Raw genomic sequence first — 7,568 nt, forward strand, 5'->3', positions numbered from 1 at the left:
CTGGGCTAATAATAAATCAGTAACAATCCACTCATTCACTAACAATTTATTTGTATGCTAACTGTGCCAGTCTCTTCTATGGAGTGGGGTAAGACGTTTAAAAAGATAGACAAGTAATCCTTAAGGTCTTGAATTTACTCCCTAGTATGAGGACAGAGACAATAAACAAGTAAATTAGTAGAAACTGACAGTAATAACTGCTATGGCACCAATTTAAAAAGATGGTGATGTGTGGTAAGAAAAAGCTGGGGTAGGACATCAGTCTGGGGATTGGAAAAGGACTCTCAGAGAAAATGACCATTGACCTGAGACCAGAAAGCATTAAAGGCAGAGGGAATAGCAAGTGCAAAGGCCCTGAGGCAGGAATAAGATGAATCCATTTGAGAAGCAGAGAGAAACCAACTATGGCTGAAATGTAGCAAGGCTGGTGACTAAGTGGTATAAGAGAAGTTAGAGAGAGAGGCTGGTCTTATAGGAGGGTGTCAGCAATTTTTTTGGAGATAGTACAACTGTGATTTTTAGGGGATAGGAAATAGTATGATTTGTGTTTGTTGAAGCTCACTGCAGCTCCTGTGCAGAGAACAACTGGAGGGGGCTTGGGTGGAGGCAGGGGAAATAATCAGAGATTCCTGTGCAGTGCTGGGTGAAAGTCCCTTTCCATTCTCTGGCCTGCACAACTACAGTGAGCCCCTCGCCTCTTCCAGTAGGTCTACAAGGCAAGAGGCCACTTGCCAGGAACCCCAGGGGCCTTAGTGTAGACTTCTCCCACCACTTTCAGAGGATCTTTTCCTTAACTGGCAAGTGTATATAATAATATATATTTTCGTAAAATTATTGCAAGGATTAAGTGAGATGGTGAAGGTATCTAAGCTACTAAATAACTATTAATTTCATCCTTACTGTATTCCCCCTTTAAGTCCCCCAGGAGCTTCCCAAATGCTCCTATTGTACCTCTGTCTATATCTGAAAGAAAGGAGCGTTGATCATCTTTCTCTGGGAACTGTCCTGTCCAGGGTAACATGTTGGATCCCAGGAGATTGCATCCCAGCATCTGGGGAAAAGCTTGTAGCTAACTCCAGCCTCTGTAGTCATCTGTCATCTTCTTAAGCAACAAACAGATTTTCACTTTGTTTAGGTCTTTTTATTTATTTTTTCCTGTCTGCCATCCCCATCCCCATCTAGTTTGAAGCATGAAAGACATCATCATATGAACACTCAAGGTATAAAAATAGAAGGGGGAAAAAAGGGCTGGGGGGCGGGGAAGAGCCAGAGATGGCAGGAAAGGAAAACAGGCAGTCCTTTCTCTTAGCAACAGGAGGAAAGGTTCTCAGCTAAGACACATGATCATTCTCTTACATCTGTGCAGTGTAACAGATTCCAGAGGGCTTCAGAATCCTTTCCCCCTTTGATACCATATGTGCTAAGTCGCTTCAGTCATGTCCGACTCTTTGCTACCCTATGTACTGTAGCCCACCAGGCCCCTCTGTCCATAGGCTTCTCCAGGCAGGAGCACTGGAATGGGTTGTGAAGGCCTCCCTCAGGGCATCTTCCCAACCCAGGGATCAAACCTACATCTCTTATGTCTCCTGCATTGGCAGGTGGGTTCTTTACCACTGAGCCAGCAGGGAAGCCCACTGATACCATAGAAACCCAATAAGATGAAACAGGTATGTTGGGATGCTGTCCCCCTCTGACAGATGAGGCAGTTTAACCCCCCACTAGGTGAAGTAGTAGAGCTGGCACTTGGGCTCAGGTACACTTGACTTTCTCCCTTGCCATACCTCATGCTTCAGGTGGCCCAACTTAACGATCTTGCCTAACTTCTGAGATCCTGAAACATTTATCCAACTGAGACCCAGAACTGTGGATCTCACAGATAGTCAGCTCTTCCCTGGTATCTAGCTCAATGCCCTGCACTCATTCCCATCTTTCTCCAAGCCAGTTGTATTTAGAAACTAGGATTTTGAAGTCCAAACAGGGATCTTACATGTTAAGTGGCCCGAGAAACTGACTTAATATCTCACTACTGCTGGGTTAGAGATCAAAGAAAGAGCGAGCTCTATTGAGAGCATCTTTGGGAAGCTGCATGGTTATCAGAGAGAATGTGAGATCTGACTTGAGTCCCTGTTCTCTCATTTATAGTGTGTTCTTGAACAAGCGATCAACCCTTTCTAGGTTTTAATGACCTCATCTGTCAAACAGGGATGGCATCTGCATGTGGACTGAAGAAGATGCTCTAAGGGTGAAACTTACATATTAGTATCCTTTTCTTCTCTTCCCCTCTGTCCTCACTGCCATTGGTGTGCCAGTTCACAACTGACTTGGCAGGGAGGGTAAAATTGTGGCATTTGCCAATTTCCTTGATGAAAATATCCTCACTGTGGCTGTCATCAAGTTACCAACAAACACAATGTCACTGAGTGTGGAGTTGGGAGGGGGTATACATACACTCCGTGGTATAGCTCTCATGAGTCTATCCAGCTGGACCAGGCACACCACTATCCACCACACTGAAAAATCAACGCTGAACAGGTGAACAGCACCCTACGGCTCACCTTGATTCTGTATCACCTCCTGTGATAGTCACAAGAATTCTGGAAGGAAAATGCCATCACTGTTCCCGACAGAAGGGGAAAGCGAGACTGGGAGGGACTGAGTGATTTGCCTTAAGTCAGATCGCTAGAAAGTAAAGAAGGCAGGATGCAAGCCTGGGGCTTGTGTGGCTCCAAATCCAGGCACCCTTCCACCTCTGTCTCATTCATCCCCCATGAGATTACTGCATAAGCCCTGCCCATGTCTTTCTCTTTCAGTGCCAAGATCCCAGGGCCTGAGCCTCTTTTTCAATCTGACAAAGCAGGAATAGTCATCCCAGCCCTGCCTTCTTCACAGATGCTCCGAGAATCTAATGAGATAATGCAGATGAAAGGACTTTGCAGAGCACAAGGCGCCCTATGAAGATGAAAGTATGAATATTACAGTTAGTGGCTGAAGGAAAAATGGGGAGCAACAGATCCCAGGCCCTGGGGGGACATATCAACTACACGGGAGGCAAGACCACCGTGAACACCCTCACATCACATCTACACTCAAAGGGAAACATGAGACAAGATACACATTCAGTCCCCTGTTAAACACTTATTGGTAGAAAGACAATTGGAGTATGAAGCCTGAACAATGTAATTGTAATTACAAGCAAAGACAGAATTGTTTCAGAAGCCTTGCTGTTTTTCCTCCTTGCTATCTATAGAAATGTGGTCATTTCTTACTCTCATGCTGCCCTCTGCCCCACTCACCTCTGTCTGAGAGGAGGTCAAGATCACTAGTTTAAAGCAAAGGGAATTTATTGGCTGGTGTCACTTGGCAATCCAGGGTGAAGCCAGTCCAGAGTCTTCATTGATTCCAATGATGTCATCATGTCTGTGATCTCTCTCCCTCCCTCTCTGTTTCTGTTTCTCTCCCTCTCTCTCCCTCACTCCCTCACTCCCTCTCCCCTTCACCCCCTTCCCCCTCCCCTTTGCTTTCCTCTATCTCTTGCCCTTCCTGTATCCTCTACCCTGCAGAGAGCTTCTCACATGTATGGAGAGTGCAGGATGGGGATGTGGTTAACAAAAGCTCTACACTTGTATCATCTCAAGACAGAGATTCTCTCTCCCACTTTGAAACATATGAATCCTACCATATTACACAAATAAATATAGAACACTTCTGCCTGTCCCAGACAGGGAGATTCCACTTTCATGCATTGGAGAAGGAACTGGCAACCCACTCCAGTGTTCTTGCCTGGAGAATCCCAGGGACGGAGAAGCCTGGTAGGCTGCGGTCCATGGGGTCGCACAGAGTCGGACACGACTGAAGCAACTTGGCAGGCAGCAACCTCTGGACAAGGATAAAGAGATACCATGATTGGCCAAGCCTGACACAGACCCAATCCTATAGCCACATGCCATGGAGTGGGGGAAAGGAAGTCCCCCTAGAGCAAGATCCTGTGACCCCATAAGGGAAGGAGTACCAGGGAAACAAAATCGAAGGCATTCACTGTGGTGACAGAGCCAAATTCAGACCTTGGCTTCCCCAAACCTTAACCCTTTCTGTGGTCCTACTCGGATTCCAAGCTTGGAGCTCAGCAGCATTAGAAACCTGAGAGGGCCAGCGGGTTGCATCTAGAATGGTAAAGATTTAAGAGTCAATGTCTAGCATATTCCCCAGTACAGACGGAACACATTTTAGGGATTCAGTTAATGTTGAGTGGTCTTCCCTGATGGCTCAGACAGTAAAGAATCTGCCTGGAATGCCAGAGACCCAGGTTCGATCCCTGAGTCAGGAAGATCCCCTGGAGAAGGGAATGGCTACCCACTCCAGTATTCTTGCTTGAAGAATCCCATGAACAGAGGAGTTTGGTAGGCTAGAGTCCATGGGGTCACAAAGAGTCAGACACAACTGAGTGACTAACACTCCTAATGTTTACTGAGTGAATGACAGTCCCAGTTGACTGACAGGAGATGAAAGGATTCTGAGTCTTTATTAGAGATCAATGAAAAAGAAAAGTCAGTTGATTCCTGATGGAGGCCATGGGTAGACTAGATAGTGCCCATAGCTACTACATATTTGCTGACCCTGCCTTGTAAAACCAAAGCCCAGCTTGGTAGGATTATCACTTTCCATAACCTGGAGAATCCTTTGGTAGGGTCACTGCTTAATATCAAGTATCACTTATTCCTTGGAATACTGTGTTCTCAACCCTGCAGGAGAACAGCATGTAGCTTATTTTGGCCTAGGTGTACTGACACACACATGATGAGCAGGTGAACTTGGACCATCCACACTCTCTCTCAGACTTTTCTTCCTGACCTGCAGTAAGCACTGGCAGGCAAAGGAATACTTCACAAAAGGAAGGGCTGGAAGGGAGGGGAGGGGAGGGGATGGGCGGGAAGGGAGAGACTGCCAAATTGGGAGTCAACAGACAAGGGAAAGTTCTCATTCAGCTTTTGCTGCTAACTAGCTCAGTGATCTTAGAAACAGTATCTGGGCCTCTGGGTTTGTTTGTTTGGTTGGTTTTTTTTAAGTTTATTTTATTGAAGCATAGTTGATTTACAAAGTTGTGTCAATTTCTACTGTGCAGCCAAGTGATTCATATCCTTTTTCATATTCTTTTCCATTATGGCTTATCACAGGATACTGAATATAGTTCCCTGGGCTATATGGTAGGAGCTTGTTGTTTATCCATTCTCTCTATATTAGTTTGCATCTGCTAATCTCTGAGCCTCTGTTTAACACTCATCTATGTTCATCAAATGCCTATCCTCACTTTCCTTTAGTTCTCACTGTAAGCCTGGGAGGTAGGAATTATGTCCATTTTGCAAAGAGGGAAACTGAGCCCCAAAGAGAGGGAAATAATGTGTCTAAGCTCCCCTGTACTGAGGCCACATGGCCAGGATTGTACCCCGGGAATTCTTGGCCGCACAGACCGTGTTTGTCCCCCTGCATCACTGCTGCTTCCCCAGGGCCTCTGGTCACAAAGCTCATCTCTGGTCCCTGCAATGAGAGTGTCCCTTTCTGGCTCAGCCCTTATCCTAGGCAGAAAGGGGCCTAAGAGCCATGGGCTGCCTTTTCGAGAGCATGTATTTTTCTCCCTCTTCAGTGGTGGTTTAAGAGAACACTCCTCGCTATCACTGGCATTGTCGCCAATGGGTGCACGGTTGCCAGGGTGATCGGTGACTGCAGTGAGGAAGGACTCAGCAGGAAAGGCGCTGTGGAAGCTCCACGGAGCTCCAGAATGGCATAGGCCTCCCTCACAGCTGCAAACCACCCCTGTCCAGTCTTGTGTGTCATCCCCTCACTCTCCAAGGGTTCAGCTAATAGAGGGTGCAGTGCTCTTAAAGGCTGCTGGCAGGTTTAAGGGAAGAGAAAATAAGATGAAGAGGAGAAAAGGTGGGAGTGTTAGAGACTTAAATGGGCTTCCCTGGTGAATCAGATGGTAAAGAGTCCGCCTGAAATGCAGGAAACCTGGGTTCAATCCCTGGGTTGGGAAGATCCCCTGGAGAAGGGAAAGGCTTACCCACTCCAGAATTCTGGCCTGGAGAATTCCATGGACAGAGAAGCCTGGCAGGCTACCGTTCATGGGGCTGCAAAGAGTAGGACACGACTGAGCGACTAATACACACACTCACATTAGAGACTTAATAAATGCTGAGTGGTGGGGATGCACTCAGAATGTGCTCAGATGGTAATCAGAGGCATGTGTTACAATGCCACAGTTTATGACACACCTTCTGTGTGTACTGGCTCACTGAACCCTCTCCCTTCTCTCCACAGTATGTTAGTTTAGCATTATATTTACACTGTCCTTTCGCTGGGTTCTCCTACCAGTCTGCGAGCACCTTGAGGCTGTGGGCTTTGTGTTGTTCATCTTGGCCTCCCCAGAATCCATGGACTGGCCTGGGAAACATTTGATGAATGAATAAATGTGCTGTATAAGTGCATGAACAAGCACCTGTCCAGGCCTTTTGACCCTCAGTCCACCAAAGTGATCTCCCCCACCTTTCTGAACTCCTATAAAAATTATTGCCTGGCAATTAATTTGACATTCATATGCAAACTTGTACCATCTCTTGAGTTGTTGTATTGAGCTCTAATTTGAACATTTTATTGTTATTAAACATTTCACATGGGGATTTATGTCTTGTTTTCACAACCATTCTGTGAGCTCATTCATTCATGCAGTAAGTACTCATTGAATTATGCACCAAGCATTGTCACATGGGTTGCCTCATTTAATCCTCCCTCTTCTCTGTGATTGTTCTTGTTCAGACCCTACTGTGTGTCACAGGCACTGTGCTCAGTATAGTGTATCATTCGTCCTCAAAGAACAAAAATTAAGTGCCCTGAAGGGATGCATTAGTGAGCCTGGTGAGGGAAGCAGCTGATTGCTTAGAGGGAGGGAGTATGTTTACACAGGGCACCTCTACATGACGAGGCAGCTTGTACATCTGAGAAGGGCCCCAGTGAGAGGGTGAGAACGGGCTGAAATGCAGTCTGCTCTGTGCTCAGCAAACCATGCACCGGGGCACAGAGCAAGGTCTAGCTACAGGTAGGAACAACTTTTCTTTCACTGGATGGTCCTTCAGCCTACCAAGAGCTACTTTTTTCTAACATGCATAAGGGCATCGCATGTGCTAAGGGTAGGGGAGTGTATTATTTACAGTGTGTGTTGGGGACAGGTAGGAAATCAACTTTAGGGTGCATACCCACCCTATCCCCAGAAGCATTAAAATTCACTGAAGTAGATTGTTCTACAAATGAAATACTTCTGTAAAACATACTCTACTTGGAGCCACCCCTAGTTTGCAACAGATTCCTGAAAGAACCCTACAAAATAGACATCAGCCATCCAATTGGACCTCTGGGGCAACTTAAATCTCAGAAAGCCAAAGTGACATCTCTGAGGTTACAGTTTAGGATGTGAGTCTCAGACGGGCAAAGTAGTGCTAGCGCTAGAACTGGAATCAGCATCTGGAAAGCATCAGGCCCTGGACAGCGTCCTCTTGACCACCAGGTTTCCGTAGGGACTC

This window comes from Bos grunniens, chromosome 3 (assembly GCF_055505025.1).
Source record: "Bos grunniens cultivar Pamir isolate PY7600 chromosome 3, Bosgru_T2T1.0, whole genome shotgun sequence".
NCBI classification, from domain to species: Eukaryota; Metazoa; Chordata; class Mammalia; order Artiodactyla; family Bovidae; genus Bos; species Bos grunniens.